The following is a 17,134-nucleotide window of genomic DNA, read 5'->3' on the forward strand; positions in this document are numbered from 1 at the left end:
GTTTGAAGACCTTGAGCAAGATTGCCATTAGATTGTCTTCGAATGGTTGGTAAGATTCAACTGTGAAGTCATCTGATCCTGAGTTTTTCATATTTGGCAGATTTTTGAAGACTGTTTCAATGTCTTCACTTGTCATTGTTTTGTTGAGGTCTTTACCACCTTTATCTTTCCTTTCCTTTGTCTTTCCTTTGTTTATGTTGCCTCAGGCTGCTCATTTGAATCCTCTTCCCAGCTGTTTTTCCTCATTGTAGGACTCAAGTCTGGGAAGGAAGCTTTTTCCCAACTTAATCTGTATCTTTGTATGTTTATGCGACCCAGACTAGTCAGCACCTTCAGATCTTACCACCTGTACTCACCTCTACTGGAGAGGGCAACTTCTTCACAATTTCCAACACTGTCATCGAGTTTGACTGTTAAGGTTTCCAGTGAATATCAATTTGGTATTTTGGAAATAGCATAAGCATTAGATGCTCCATTGCTTTCCTTTGCTTCCTCCAGTACAGTTGCTAATACCATTTAGTGTTGGTAGTTTATTCCGATCAGCTTGTACTTTGGACTTCATGGGAATAACTTGTCATTTAATTTTGTTGTAGATATTGACCATGGGTTTTTGATGATGCTATTTAATGTTCCATATAATTTTATAGGGAATTTTTGAGACATTAAAAATGTTTGCTAACATTGCCATTGTATTAGTCAGGATTTTCTAGGGAACCAGAGCCATACAGAAGATATCTGTAAAAAGTATAAGATTTTATAAAATTATCTCACATGACTGTGGGAATGTACATTTCCAAATTCCATAAGGTGGACTGCAAACAGGGACTCAGATGAAGGTCCTTGATGAGTTCCTCAGGAGATACTGACTGTCTGAAGTACAGATGGAAATTTTCTCTCTGAATTCCGAAATCACTTCTCCTTTTAAGGTCTTCAACTGATTGTATGATACATCACTTATTGTTGATGGCAATCTCTTCAATTGAATGTAGATGTAATCACCCATCTATGCAATCAACTCACTGGTGATTAAAGTCCACAAAATGTCCTTGTATTACAATGATCCCAGTGCTTGCGTGACCAAACAAATGGGCACCATTGCCTCACTGAGTTGGCACATTAGCCTAATGATCACGGTCCACCCCTTGTCAACTTGGGAGCTATATACATAATCTTAAACCATACTTAATCTCTAAATAAAAACAATAACGTGTATATATATATACACATGTGTATATATATACATGTGCCTAACAACACTGCCTAACAACACTCAACTGTCCTGTGTATAACCAAAAACACACTAAATTCCTCCAGAATAGAGTTTAAGTCCTTCAGTAATATTTACTCTTAAACTTGACATCCTTAAATACTATGACATGAAACAATACAACTTATATTGTATGATTAGGGGAAAGGATAGGGAAGAAGACAAAAATATTAGTCTTATGTACATTTACAGACATACTCATAACAAAACAAGGAAGAAACATTCATGACAATTACAGTCCTCATTTCTGTAACTGGTCACATGGTAGAAGTTCATACTTTTCACTACCTTCTTCCATTACTCATTTCATATGCTCTTTACCCTCAGCATGCTTATCAGCTGGATGTAGTTCTTTGCTTGGTGGGGAGACACAAACTTTCATTCCTGAAGATTCTGGTCCATTGTTAGTCTTGCCTGGATTGAATTTTTGCAATTTTCCATTGAATTTAATCACAGGGCATTGCTGTACTAATGGATACCCTACGGGATCTCCTGTATTCCAGGCAAACTCTTCTTTATCTTCATTGTGTAGGCACAGTCCTATTTCCCTTTGATAGTCAGAATCAGTCACCTCAGCTAGTACAGTAATTCCCTTCTTTGCCTGTTGATTCAGAGGCATGAGGAACCGAAAGTGGCCCTGTAGCATTCCTAACTTTAAGTTCAATGGTTATTGTAACATTCCTTCTTTTGGAACTACAGTGCTGCATCTGTCCACTTTTGGGTGGTACCTGCATATTGTACAGAACCATCTGTAAACCAGGCCTGAGTTTTCTCTTCCTCAGTCAACTGATTGCAAGGAACTCACCAAGAGGCCATAGCTTTAGGCTGGGAATGAGAAGGTAATGTGACAGGAGTAGTGACCATGGGCATTTGGATCACTTCCTCATGTGATTTATTTGTGCCTTCAGGACTTGCTTGAGTCCTACCTCATATAAACTATTTCCACTTTATGATGGAGTGCTGGTGTGCATGTCCAACTATGGTTTGGTGGGTCAGACAATATCCAAATCATGATAGGCAACTCAGGCCTCATGGTAACTTGGTAGCCCATGGTTAAGCCTTCAGTTTCTGTTAAGGACCTATAGCAAGCCAAAAGCCCTTTCTCAAAAGGAGATTAGTTATCTGTAGAGGATGGCAGGGCTTTGCTCCAATATCCAAGGGTCTGAATTGCGATTATCCTTTAGGGGTCTGCCAAAGGCTCCAGATGACCTCTCTGCTTGTCACTGACACATAGAGATGTCTGCTGGATTATATGGCCCAAGTGGCATTGCAGCTTGCATAGCAGCCTGTACCTGTCAGAGAACCTCCTCTTGTTCTTGTCCCCACTCAAAAGTAACAGCCTTTCTAGTCACTCAGTAAATAGGCTATACTAGCACTCCCGAATGTGGAATATATTGTTTCCAAAATCTGAAGAGCCAACTAAGCATTGTGCCTCTTTTTTGTCATAGGAGGGGTCAGATGCAACAACATATTCTTCACTTTAGAAGGGATATCTTGACATACCTCATACCACTGGACATCTGGAAATTTCACTGATGTGTAAGGCCCCTGTCTTTTTGTTGGATTTATTTCCCATTCTCTTTCATGCAAATGCCTTACTACTAAATCTAGAGTAGTTGCTACTTCTTGCTTTCTAGGTCCCACCAGCACGATGTCTTCAATACAATGGACCAGAGTATGTCTTGTGGGAGGGAGAGATGATCAAGGTCTCTGCAGACAATATTATGACTTAGGGTTGGAGAATTGATGTACCTGAGGTAGGACCATGAAGGAATATTGCTGGCCTTGCCAGGTGAAAACAAACTGTTTCTGGTGGTCCTTACTAATGACAATTGAGAAAAAAACTTTTGCCAGTTCAATAGTAGTATAACAAGTGCTAGAGGATGTGTTGATTTGCTCAAGCAATGAGATCACATTTGGAAAGCAGCTGCAATTGGACTCAACCACTGGCTTAAGTTTATGATAATCCACCACTTTCATCCTCCAAGATCCATCTGTTTTCTGCACAGGCCAAAAAGGATAGTTGAATGGGTATGTGGTGAGAATCACCACCCTTGCATCCTTCAGTTCTTTGATGTTGGCATTGATCTCTGAAATCCCTCCAGGAATCCTGTATTGCATTTGATTTACTATTTTATTAGATAGGGACAGTTCTAGTGGTTTCTACTTGACCTTTCCTATCATAATAGCCCCTACTCCATAAATTAGGGAACCACTATGGGGATTCTTCCAGTTACTGAGTGTATCTATTCCAATTATGCATTCTGGAACCACATTATAGTTACCACAGTAATATCTGACCTACAGAAAAGAGCAAACAACCAAAGAGCTCTTCAGGGAAGACAGAGTTAGTCTCACAAATTTACTTCAATTTGTGTCCTCTGGATATTCCTGGGGTGGTTGAGCAGGTCTTAGATGGTAAATCCATTCTAACATTCCAATCTCTCTAAACCCTTGGATCTCTTTAACTAAGGTATACCAGAGAAATTCTGGCATTTTGACCTCAGGCACTGTCAGCCATTTTTTGGTCCATGTTTCAGCCAGCCACCAAATCAAACTGTTAGAGACTTTCTAATCCTTCAAACAATATCACTGAATATAGAATTTGTGCTTAGTGGGCCTACATCTATAAATTCAGCCTGATCCAACTTTATATTCCTTCCATCATTATCCCATAACCTTAATATCCATTCTTATACTTATTTCCCTGGTTTCTGTCTGCATTAATTGGAACGCTCCTGCAGTTCTTTTGGAGTATAACATACTTCCTCATGGGTTACATTTTGTACTTTATCTTTGGGGGCTTGTTGTGACTTTAGTCGAGTTATACTTCTGGAACAGATTCTGGAAGAGAAAAAGGGTGGTGGAGGTGGGTAAAGAGAAGAATTAGAAGTGTTTTGTAACCAGTCCCATCAAGAGCATCCCATTGTAGTTTCATCTGGTGAGACAGGATTAATCTTTTCAGATGGAGTTTGGATGGCAGACTCCTCAGGCCAGGTAGAGGTTGGGTGGAGGTCTCCTCGGGGAGGGAAGTTGGTCTGTACTCTTTGGGGCAGGCTGGAGGTTGGTTGGTATGGACCTGGCATTGTGTGTCAGGGCAGGGAGGAGGTCTGGTGACTGTTTCTTTAGGGCAGACCATCACAAGTTTATTTGTCTAAGTCTCAGAGGAATTTAGGGTTTTAGTGTCCCCACTGCTATCATCATCAAACCCACATATCTCCATCCCAATCCTCAGGATTCCACTCCTTTCCAATCAAAGCCCCCACTTCAACAGCAAGCACCGTGCAAGATGGAGATTTTAGTGTCTGTTGTAACTCTGATACTCACACAACGAGACTCTGAATCTGGTTTTCAGAAATCCAAAGTCTGTCACTACACAAAACAAGATTTTCTTTCAGGGCACACACAGAAACTTTCACATCATTCATGCAGTTCTTAAGTTGCAAATTTGTAGACTTCACCTTATCCTTTCCTCTTGTAACTGTATCCAGTGTATTTTGGAACAGTCAGCCAACATGATTGTACCTTTTAACTCCACAGAACTAAGTTATGGTGTTTAAAACACTATCACCAGAACATTGCCTCTTATACGCATGGAAGTAGTCATATCCAGTGGTGATATTTTTTATATCTCTATTGCCAACTCACACCATGGACTGTCAGTGGCCTCTTGAATATTGGAAAAATAACAATCCAATAGAGTCATTTGTGCCCTTGACTCTAATCAGAATAGAGAGCCAATTGTAAAAATCCCAGTACCAATTGAGAAATCCCAATTTTAAGATTCTGTTTTTCAAGAACCACTCCCAGTACCAAGCTGTATTAGTCAGGGTTCTCTAGGGAAACAGAATTGACAGGAGATAACTGTAAATAATATGAGATTTTATAAAATTGTCTCGTGTGACCATGGGGATACACAAGTTCAAATTCCATAGGGTAGGCTGTAAGCCAGGGACTCCAATGAAGGTCTTCAATGAGTTCCCCAGGACATGCTGTTTGTCCGAAGTAGAGATGGGAATTCTCTCTCTGAATGATGAAATCACTTCTTTAAAGGTCTTCGACTGATGGGGTGAAACATCACTCATTGCCTATAGCAGTCTCCTCAGCTGATTGTAGATATAATCTGCCATAGAGGCAATCAATCCACTGGTGATGAAAGCCCATGAAATGCCACTCTATTACAATTAGCTCAGTGTTTCCTTGACCAAACAACTGGGCACCATTGCCTGGTCGAGTTGACACATTAGCCTAACCAACATAGCTATCTTCTTAGATTCCCTGGATTACCATATTTAATCCTTATGTCAACCCTCTGAGGTATTTACCATTATTTGTCCCAGTCTGTAGATGAGGAAAGTGAAGCTTTCAAATATGTATGCAAAATTCTGAGATATCTCTCACCTTTTAAGAAGGCTTTATCTTTGAAAAATGACTTGACCAATTGTGTCGATAGAGGAATGATATAGCATGGGAAATAGCTTGGAATGAAGGTGATGATGCTGGGAAGGAGTCACAGGAAATGGGGCTGGAAACATAAGCAAGTTGGGTTCTTGCACAGGGAGGACCTGGAAGCAAAGGGGAAATGGGTTTTCTTTTGCATTACTTGTCCACACATGGGGACCATGGAAACATGCAGGGAACTTTTATTTTGTCTTTATTTATTTTTTTAATGTTAAATAAAAAAAATGAAGTCCTCAGATACTCCTCCACCCCCCTCACCCACTCCTCCCATAACAACAAGTTCCTCCATCATCACGGGACATTCATTGCACTTGGTGAATACATCTCTGGGCACTGATGCACCACATGGTCAATGGACCACATTATAGCTTACATTCTTCCCCCATCCACTCGGTGGGCCATAGGAGGACATACAATGTCCAGTAACTGTCCCTGCAGTACCACCCAGCACAACTCCAAGTCCTGAAAATGCCCCCACATCATGTCTCTTCTTCCTACTCTCCACCCTCAGCAGCTACCATAGTCACTTTCTCCACCTCAGTGCTACATTTACTTCCATTACTAATCACAATAGTTCCAGAATAGAATAGAATATCAGTAAGTTCACTCTAATCCATACTCTATTCCTCCATTCTGTGGCCCCTGGGATGGTTATGTCCACTCCACCTCTATATGAGGAGGGGGCTTAGATTCCACTTGGATGATGGATGCAATTCTCCTGTTTGCAGTTGTAGGCACTCTTTGCTCCCTGGTGTGGTGGTTGACCTTCTCACCTCCATGTTAGCTGGCTTCTATCAGAGGGTAGAAGTTGAAAGTCTGTTGAGGCTCAGGGCCTGGCTACCACATGGACAGTCCAGAGATTCAGGTCCCCTGAGTATATACTAAACTCCATCACCAACCACAGGTCTGGTAAAAGTAGCAGGACAGGCTTGTGAACAAAGATCACATCTGAGTTCAACTCCATTATACTCAGGAACACAAACTCCAAAGTAGGGCCAACTGACATGGCACTGAAGTCCATCTGCCATGACCATAGAACCTGTGGGTCTCTGTAACCCTCAGAAGAACCAATACCTGGGGTTGTATCTACTTTAGCTGTCTCTGGGAATCTGCTGAGGTGTGTGTAAGGGTGACCCCTCTGATGACCTCCTGGCTCTTTTTTGGAGACTCATAGCTGTATACACTCATTTATTCTTTCAATTTCCCCCTTTTATTCAAGGTCAAAAAGCATTTTTATCTCCTGATATTACATGTAGGCTGAGATATTCTGCTGGTCTGATTTGACCCTTTTATTCAAGGTCATTCTCCAGCCACATCATCATATAGTACTTGGTAGTAATCCCTTGGTGCCAGGGAGGCTCATCCCTGGGAGTCATGTCCCATGCTAGGGGGAAGACAATGCATTTACATATTGAGTTTGGCTTTGAGACTGGCCACATTTGAGCAACATGGAAGCTTCCAGGAGGTAACTCTTAGGCACCATGCAGCTCTAGGCTTAGTTCTTATTTCAGGCACACAGGCTCACAAGCATAGTCATTAGCATCAGGGGCTCATTGTTGGATCATCCTTCCTTATTGGTCTTAGCCATTGCACTTGGGGGATTGTTGCTCTTCCATTAGGGAATGTGACAGAGCTCCCCCAGCCACAAACTCGGCACTCCCCCAGCTGTCATTCCCAACTGTAACCACTATGAAAATATCCAAACATTTTTATGCACCCCTCACATATGCCCTGGAGAACTTCCTCCCAAATATGTGCCCTGCACCAATAACACCCCACACCAGTATTCCTCCCCCGCCACCATCAAACCCCTCTGTGGTCCAAAACCTCCCCAAAAATGAAGCCCAACAAATTGGAGTACAGTGATGTATTTAAAGGTTAGATATAAAATACATACTAATTTAGAAAAATTAAAGTAAAAATAAATTGAGGTATCAAAAAATAAAAAAAATGGAAAAGCTTTGTTTTTGATGTTTTGCCTTCCATCACTGCATTAAGTGTTGCCCTTTATGCAAATTGGCAAGGCAACTTTTTCTGTCTTTTCCTCAGTGTCTACGTCCTTTCTTTTTCTTTTTTCCCCATAATTATTAAGCTTGTCTTCACAAAAGTTTTAGACCACAGTAATTCATATATACAATATACGGTACTCCCACATATTCAACACAAGACACTTTGTCCCTTCCCCAGCTATAATCTTTTTATATGTTCATACTGTGTTTACTGCAGCTGATGTACAGATAGTGAGACAATAGCTTTCAAAAAAGGTTGCACTTGGGTTTACATTGTGGTTTATATTTTAGACTATACAATTTTTCTAAGTTTTTAGTTATCTTATGTTTTACTTTATGATTTACATTTTAGTCTATAGACCTTTATACATTTTTGGTGTAATTTAACATGTCCTATATCCATCATTGCATGATCTTGTGGAACACTTCCATTGCCCCACAGTTACACTGATTCCACCTATTCAATACCTCTCTCCCTCTCCCCTCAAGGCCCACAGTGACAATCACTGTTCATTGCTTGAAGGGCCATTTTCAGAGATACTTGCAACAGTGTTGAGGGCTACACATGCTCGACTGCTCTAATGCATTGGGAGCCACCATTTCTCTTGAAAGACACAATTCCCTCTATTTGAGAACATCAGGATGTGGGTATACCTTCATTCTCATTGTATGGTTCTCCATCCAATGATATAACCCACTATGACAAAATGAGCTTTCACACATTCCCTAGAAGCCTGTTCTGTGTCAGATTCTCCCCTTTAAGCATCTTAAACAGGTAACCTTCCTTATTATATTTTTGAAAAAGTTTTCTCAACATTATACTCTCGGCCACATACCTGACAATCTCCTGTGTTCATATGTTCCCCCACCCTCCCCCCAATTTCTTGGGTCATATTACCCATCCTCCCATCCCCAGCCCCCCTCAAGCCTGCAAAGCCCCACCCAAAGGTATCCCTATGCTCCCATTTTATCCCTTCCTTGTACAAATACTTATCTCCAGTTTATCATAGGTTTCACCCAGGTAGGTGTTGGCTCACAACCTTCCTCTACCCCCCAAATTCCTTTAAGCCCATCATCTGGTCTCTAGCTCTCTGAGGCAGCTTGGTTTACTTATTTCATATCAGAGAGGTAATGTAGTATTTTTCCTTCAATGCCTGGGTTGCTTCACTCAACATAAGGTTCTCAAGATTCATATATGTTATCACAAGTGTTTGCAGTGTATTTGTTCTTAAAGCTGAGTGGTATTCCATTGTATGTATATACCACATTTGATTTATCCATTCACCTGTTCATGGACATTTGGGTTGATTCCAACTTTTGGCAGTAGTGAACAATGCTGCTATGAACATTGGTGTGCATATATCAGTTTGTGTCCTTGTTTTCAGTTCTACTGGGTATATAACCAGCAGTGGAATTGATGGGTCATATGGCAAATTTATAGCTAGTTTTTTGAGAAATGACAAACTGTCCTCCAGAATGGTTGGATCCTTCTGCATTCCCACCAGCTGTGGATGAGTGTTCCCACACCTCCACATCCTCTCCAGCACTTGTAGTCTTCTGTTTTTTTCATAGCTGCTAATCTTATGGAAGTAAGATGGTATCTCATTGTAGTTTTGATTTGCATTTCCCTAATAGCTAGAGATTTGGAGCATTTTTTTCATGTGCCTTTTAGCCATTTGTATTTCTTCTTTGGAGAAGTGTCTGTTTAAATCTTTTCCCCATTTTTTAAAATGGGTTGTTTGTCTTTTTATTTTCAAGATAAAGGAGTTCTTTATATACGCAGGATATAAATCTCCTATCAGATATATGGTTACCAAATATTTTCTCCCATTTTCACTTTTGTGACAAACTCCTTTGAGGTGCAGAAGGGTTTAATTTTGAGGAAGTCCCATTTACCTATTTGTTCTTTTGCTGCTCATGCTTTGGGTGTGAAGTTCATGAAGCCATTTCCTATTACAAGGTCCTGTAGATGGTTCCCTATATTGCTTTCCAAATTCTTTATGGTCTTAGCTCTTATGTTTAGGTCTTTGATCCATCTTGAGTTGATTTTTGTATAAGGTGTGAGTTGGTAAGCCTCTTTCATTCTTTTACATATGGATATCCAGTTCTCCAGGAACCATTTGTTGAAGAGGACATTCTCTCCCAGTTGAGAGGGTTTGGTGGCCTTATTGAATATTATATGACTGTATATATGAGGATCTATATCAGAACTCTCAGTTTAGTTCCATTGGTCAGTGTGTCTATCCTTGTGTCAATACCAGGCTGTTTTCACGACTGTAGCTTTGTAGTATGTTTTGAAGTCAGGTAGTGTGATTCCTCTAATTTCATTTTTCTTTTTCAATATGTCATTGGCTATTCAGGGCTTCTTTCCTTTCTAAAAAATTTCATAGTTAGTTTTCCTAGTTCCTTAAAGAATGCTGTGTTCATTTTTATTGGGATTGCATTGAATGTGTAGGTCAGTTTTGGTAGGATAGACATCTTAATGATATTTAGTCTTCCTATTCATGAACAGGGAATATTCTTCCATTTATTTAAGTCTTCTTTGATTTCCTTGAACAGCATTGTGTAGTTTTCTGTGTACAAGTTTTTTACATCTTAGTTAAATTTATTCCCAGGTATTTGATTTTTTAATTTATTATTGTAAATGGTATTTGTTTCCTGATTTCCTCCTCAGATTGCTCATTATTGATGTACAGAAATGCTACTGCTTTTTGCACATTGATCTTATAACCTGCAACTGTACTGAACCCATTTATGAGTTCTAGAAGCTTTATTATAGACTTCTCAGGGTTTTCTATGTATAGGATCATGTCTTCTGCAAATAATGAAATTTTGACTTCTTCCTTTCCAATTTCGATGCCTTTTATATCTGGTTCTTGCCTCAGTGCTCAAGCAAGTACTTCTAAGACAATGTTAAATAGAAAGGGTGATAGTGGGCATCCTTGTCTTGTTCCTGATCTTAGAGGGAAAGATTTTAGGATTTCACCATTGTAAATGATGTTGGCTGTGGGTTTTTCATATATACCCTTCATCATATTCAGAAAATTTCCTTGTATCGCAATCTTTTGCAGAGTTTTTATAAAGAAAGGGTGCCATATTTTGTCAAATGCTTTTTCTGCATCTATAGATATGATCATGTGATTTTTTTCCTTCAATCTCTTTATATGGTGCATTACATTGATTGATTTTTCTTATGTTGTACCATCCTTGCATACCCGGAATGAATCCCACTTGGTCATGGTATATAATTCATTTAATGTGTTGTTGAATATGAGAGAAATTGGTCTGTAATTTTCCTTTCTTGTGGTGTCTTTGTTTGGCTTTGGTACAAGGGTAATGTTGGCATCATAGAATGAGTTAGACAATGTTCCTTCTGTTTCAGCAAGATTGGCATTAGTTTTTTCTGGAATGTTTTGTGGAATTCACCTGTGAAGCTGTCTGGCCCAGGGCTCTTGTTAGTTGGGAGGTTTTTAATGATTGATTCTATCTCTTTACTTGTGGTTGGTTTGTTGAGATCATCAATTTCTTCCATCATCAATAGAGACTGCTTATGTGTTTCTAGGAATGTGTCCATTTCTTCTAAATTGTCCTTCTTGTTGGAATATAGTTTTTCAAAGTATCCTCTTATGATTGTCTTTATTTCTGTGATATCTCCTTTCTCATTTCTTATTTTGTGTTTTGCATCGTCTCCCTTTTTTTCTTTGTTAGTTTAGCAAAGGATTTGTCAATTTTATTGATCTTTTCAAAGAACCAGCTCTTGGTTTTGTTTATCTTTCAAGTGCTTTCTTATTTTCTATTCCATTTAGTTCTGCTCTTATCTTTGTTATTTCTTTCTTTCTTCTTCCTTTGGGGTAACTTTGTTGCTATTTTTTTTACTAATTCCTCCAAGTGTGCAGGTAGTTCTTCAATTTTAGCTCTTTCTTCTTTTTTGATGTATGAATTTATGGCTATAAATTTCTCTCTCAGTACTGCTTTTGCTGCATCCCATAAATTTTGGTATGTTGTGTTATCATTTTCATTAGTTTTAAGGTAGTTATTAATTTCTTTTGAGATTTCCTCCTTGACCCACTGATTTTCTATGAGTGTGCTGTTTAATTTCCATATATTGTTGCAAAATCTGGGCCTGTGGCCCTTGCAGATTTACAGCTTCACTCCACTGTGGTCAGAGAAATTATTTTGTATGATTTCGATCTTTCTGAATTCATTGAGACTTTCTGTGTGGCCCACCATATAGTCTATCTTGGAGAATGATCCATGTGCACTTAAGAAAAATGTATAGCCTGCTGTATTTGAGTGTAATGTTCTGTATATGTCCATTAGGTCCAGCTCCTCTAATATACTGTTCAAAGTTTTTGTTTCTTTATTGATTCTCTTTTGTGATGTTCCATCCAAAGTTGATAGTGGTGTATTAAAGTCCACCACTATAATTGTAGAGGCATCTATTCTTTCACTTAATTTTTCCAGTGTTTGCCTCACATATTTGGAGGCACCCTTGTTAGGAGCATACATGTTTATGATTGTTCATTCTTCTTGAAAGATTATCCCTTTCACTAATATGTAGTGTCCATCTTTGTCTCTCACTATTATTTTGCATTTAAAGTCTATTTCTTCTGATATTATTATAGCTACTACACCCTTTTTTGGTTATCATTTGCTTGTAAGTTTGTTTTCCAGCCATTCACTTTCAACCTCCTTGAAACCCTGGGTCTAAGATGAGTTTCATGTAGACAACATATAAATGGGTCATATTTCCTTATCCAAGCTTCCAATCTGTGTCTTTTAACAGGTGTGTTTAATCCATTGACATTTAGTGTTATTACTTTCAAGGAATTACTTTTATTAGCCATATTTTCTTTGGATTTGTTTTATGTTGTTTGATTTTTTTTTCTGCATTTGTAGTTTTACTTGTTCTTACACTTTCCTCCAACTCTGTCTCTCCTGTTTGTTTCTTTCCTCCTGCAGAACTCCCTTTAGTATTTCTTGAAGGGCAGGTTTCTTGTTGGCATACTCTCTTAATTTCTGTTTATCTGTCAATATTTTGACCTCTCCATCATTTTTGAATGCTAGCTTTGCTGGATAGAGTATTTTTGGTTGGAAATTCTTTTCTCTTAGTACCTTGACTATGCCATACCACTGCCTTCTTGCCTCCGTGGTTTCAGATGAGAGATGAGCACTTAATCTTATGGAGCCTTCCTTGTATGTGATTGTCCCCTTTGCTCCTGCTGCTTTTAGTATTTTCTGTTTTTCCTATGTATTGGATAATTTGACAAGTATATGTCTTGGGGTAGATCTGTTGGGATTTACACTGTTCGGGGTGCATTGTGCTTCCTGGACATGTATATCCATTTCCCTCAATAGGTTGGGGAAGTTTTCAGCCATTATTTCCTCCAACATTCCTTCTGTCCCCTTTCCCTTCTCTTCTCCTTCTGGGATGCCTAGAATGAGGATGTTTGCATGTTTTGCATTGTCATTCAGGTCCTTAAGTCCCTGCTGGATTTTTTCTATCTTTTTATCAATTAATTCTACTATCTGTTTAATTTCAGATGTACTGTCTTCCACATCACTAATTCTTTGCTCTGCTTCTTCAAATCTGCTGTTATTTGCTGAGAGTGTATTTTTGATTTCTTAGATTGTGCTATTGATCCCCATCATCTCTGTGTTCTTTTTGTGCATGATCACAGTTCCTTCTGTATGCTCTCCAAGTGTTTTCTTAATATGCTTAATCTCTTCCTTCACTTGATTGAATTGGTCCATGACACATGTTTTGAGAGCTTTAATTACTTGTTCAGTGTTTTAGTTTATTCATTGTATTGGGCCATGTTTTCCTGATTATTGGTATGGTCTGTAGTTTATTGTTGCTGTCTGGTCATCATTTTATCTTGTTGGTTGATTATCTTCTTATTCTAGCCTTGGGGTTTAATTAGTTGTTGTTTTTGTGTGCGTGTTAAGTCTTCTCTTTTTTCTTCTTATTCTATTTCCTTGTTGTTGGTTAAGTTCCCTCGAAGAAAAATATTAGGTCCAGAGAAAGCAAAAGGGGTAAGAAAAGAAAAATATAATAGTAGTATTGATAGTGTGTGTTAGCAGAATAACCATGTGAGATCTAGGAGAATTGATACAGAACTCATGGAAGCTGTATATAGTTGTAACTGTAAAAAAGTGGAGTACCTATAATGAGATATGAAACTGAATATGGGGAGGAATATACTATGAATTAAAAGCTCAGTGTGGTCAGGAGAGAGGCAAAAAGAAAAGAGAGGACAATAACATAAAGAGTGAATAAATGATAGAGAACAGATTAGAGGTATTACAGATAAAAGTCAGAAATATTGGGGGCTAAACAGAGAGAGGTGGAATTAAGAGAAACAATAAATGATGGAGGAGAGAATGATGTGAAGGAAAGGGGATAGCATTCATAGCCAAAATCAGTACACTCAGAAAAGAGAAAATTGAGGTTGAGGAAGCCCAGCAAATAAGAAATGTTGCTTACAGCACTAATATAAAAAAAGGAAAAAGGGAAAAAAGGAGAAAGAAAGAGAAAAGGGAAAAAAAAGCAGAGAGAGGGGAGAAAAAAGAAATGAAAAAAAAAGGGGGGGGGAGTGCGGTCACCCCTCGGGCTGAAGCGTGGTTTGCTGGCCTGGCGGGGGAGCGGCCGCGGTAGGCCAAGCCGCTGCCCCCATAATAGGGTGGCTGGTCGGACTCACCGCCACCCCTGAAGGGAGCTCGGCATGGGCGCAGAGTGCCCTCGGGTCTCCCCTTCTCGGCAGCCATGCTTCCGCGGCCGCCCCTCCTCCCGGATGGCGCCACACGATGCCTTCCTTCTCCCTGCGCAGGCGAGGGCAGAAAATTCCAGTCTGCCCTTTTCCCCTCCCCCGACAGCAGCAACAGCCAGGTGTGGGCGGAAAAATCCAGCCCGCCCTTTTCCCCTCCCCCGACAGCAGCAACAGCCAGGTGTGGGCGGAAAAATCCAGTCTGCCCTCCACCCCAGCAACAGCAGCCACCAATCCCTAAATCCTGCCCCTTCCCCCAGCAACAGCGACAGCCAATCCCTAACCACCACCCCTCCCCCGTCCAGTACCGCCCACTGACCTTTCGCCAGCAACCAATCAGAACAGGGCGTGGCTTTGACCAATCAGCCTTCCCCAGCCCCTATAAAACTGTTGCCTTTCCCTCAGTAAAGTGGACTTGCGTGTTTACCTTGTCTCCGCGGTAGTTCTTCTGCCGTGCGCCCTCCAGTCCTGAGAGCCCCCGACAAGGGCCTGGCCTCCCTTGTCCCCAGTTCGTCGCCGGCTTCTCTGGGCGACCCCTTCGTCGCCGGCTTCTCCGGGCGACCCCTTCGTCGCCGGCTTCGCCGGGCGACCCCGTCAGCCGAACCGCGCAACCCCTTGTGAGACCAATCCCTTGTCTGCTGCCGGACCGACCCCTCGTCCCAAGTGGGACCGACCCCTCGTCCTGAGCGGGACCGACCCCTCGTCCAGAGCTGGACCGACCCCTCGTCCGCAGCCAGACCCCACCTCTACCGACCGAGCAAGCCGCCGCAGTTGGCGCCCAACGTGGGGCAAAGCAACCCCACCACAGCACAACGTGGGGCAAGCCTCACCACAGCCTCACTCCATAATCTGGCGCCCCCCCCTCCTCTCTTCTCACCTTGGGACTTCTCTCGTGCAACATTGCTGCTACCTGAGCCTTGGCTACCTCATATGATCCACGGCGGTCTGGGAGAATCGCTGGATGGCTTTCTCCTTCCATGTCGGGGGCTTATACCGACCCGCTATGATTAAGAGGAGCCTTGGATTTCTCGGGAGCACGCGCTTGCACGTCTGAAGTAATCCTACCACAGCCCTACGCCCTCCTCTCTTCTCACCCCTATCTTTTCGCTCTGCATTGCTGCTTCTGAACCTTGGTGACCTCATATGATCCACGGCGGTCTGGGAGAATCGCTGGATGGCTTTCTCCTTCCATGTCGGGGGCTTATACCGACCCGCTATGATTAAGAGGCGCCAATAAAACTCTCAGGAGCGCGTGCCTGAGCACCTCCACCCCTGCCTTCACCTCTGCCTCCTCCCCTCCGTGCTTGCTCCCATTTGCCTTGCTCCACTGCTCGTCGTCCCGCCCTCCCCTCGTCGGGGCCTTCTCTTGGCCCGCGACCACCGTCGGAGCCCCACCGGCTCCGACCCCTCGTCTCACCACGCACCTCGGCTCCCATCGCCGCGCTCTCAAGGTAAGGGCCCCTTTCCTTATCGGCTCCAAAAGGCCATTAGCAATGGGTAACATCCTATCTGCTAAGCAAGCCCCACAAGTTCGGGCCCTCGCCGGTTTCCTAGACACTGACCGGCGTAAGATCTCTTTCAAACAGCCTCAAGTATATTGGGACCTTCTTCTCCCCTTTAATCCGTGGCTTACCACATGTCAGCTTTGGGACCCGGACACCTATACTCGCCTTATAGATAGGGTCACTTTTGCTGTGGAGCAGGAAGGTAAAAGATTCCCTCCTGGCTTATTACAGGCAACATGAAGTCCAGAAGAAATCTTGAAGGGTATAATCTATGATATGCTATATAAAAAAAGATTTAAAAGCAGCTATACCAAGAAAGTAAGAATTATGAGTCAACTGTAAATAAATTATATATTTCTGTTAATGTGTTGTAATTGTTCTGTGTTTGTCTGTCTGTTCGTTCAATGTCAACGTATATTGTGATACCTCCGGATGGTAAATATAAATTACTAGAAATCTTTAAAAGAGCTCTATTCAAATGGCCAAAAATTAAATAAGCGCTTATATTAATACTTAAGTTTATTATATTAATACATAAGTTTAAATGTTAATAAGATATCTACAATTAAAAAAAATTGTAAGTCTTAATTAACAAAATTAACTGTACGTCTTCATAAAAAGTTGTTCTTGCCTAGATTAAAATGAATAACTTATTTTTCTTCACAGGATAATATGAAGAATGTAAAACTTATATGAATATTAAAAAGGTTAAAAGTTTGTAAAAATGCTAACGGAAATGTAATAAGTTTTGCAAAAAGATGTATTTTGTCCTAAAGTAAGATGGCTAATTTTTCATAAACTCTTGAAACTTAATTTGCATGCGGCAAGTGTAAAAGGTATTGTGATAACTTTACGTGGGGGAATGTGTTCTGTAAAGATAAAATTTATCTTCAATAGTTTACATTAAGGTATTAAATGGCTAATTCCAAAAGGTCATTCTTAAATATATATATATAAAACTAAATTGATGATAATAATAATAAAAGGTAATTTTATAACAGGAAAGATTAACAGCAACCAAGCTCCCCTGCCAACTTGCTTTTAGGAAACGGTTTCTAATATTGCATGCTACTAAGTATTTAAAGAAAAGTTATTCTTAAGGAAACAGAAGATGATTTTGTCTTT

The sequence above is a fragment of the Dasypus novemcinctus genome, chromosome 6 (assembly GCF_030445035.2).
Source record: "Dasypus novemcinctus isolate mDasNov1 chromosome 6, mDasNov1.1.hap2, whole genome shotgun sequence".
In the NCBI taxonomy this organism is placed as follows: Eukaryota; Metazoa; Chordata; class Mammalia; order Cingulata; family Dasypodidae; genus Dasypus; species Dasypus novemcinctus.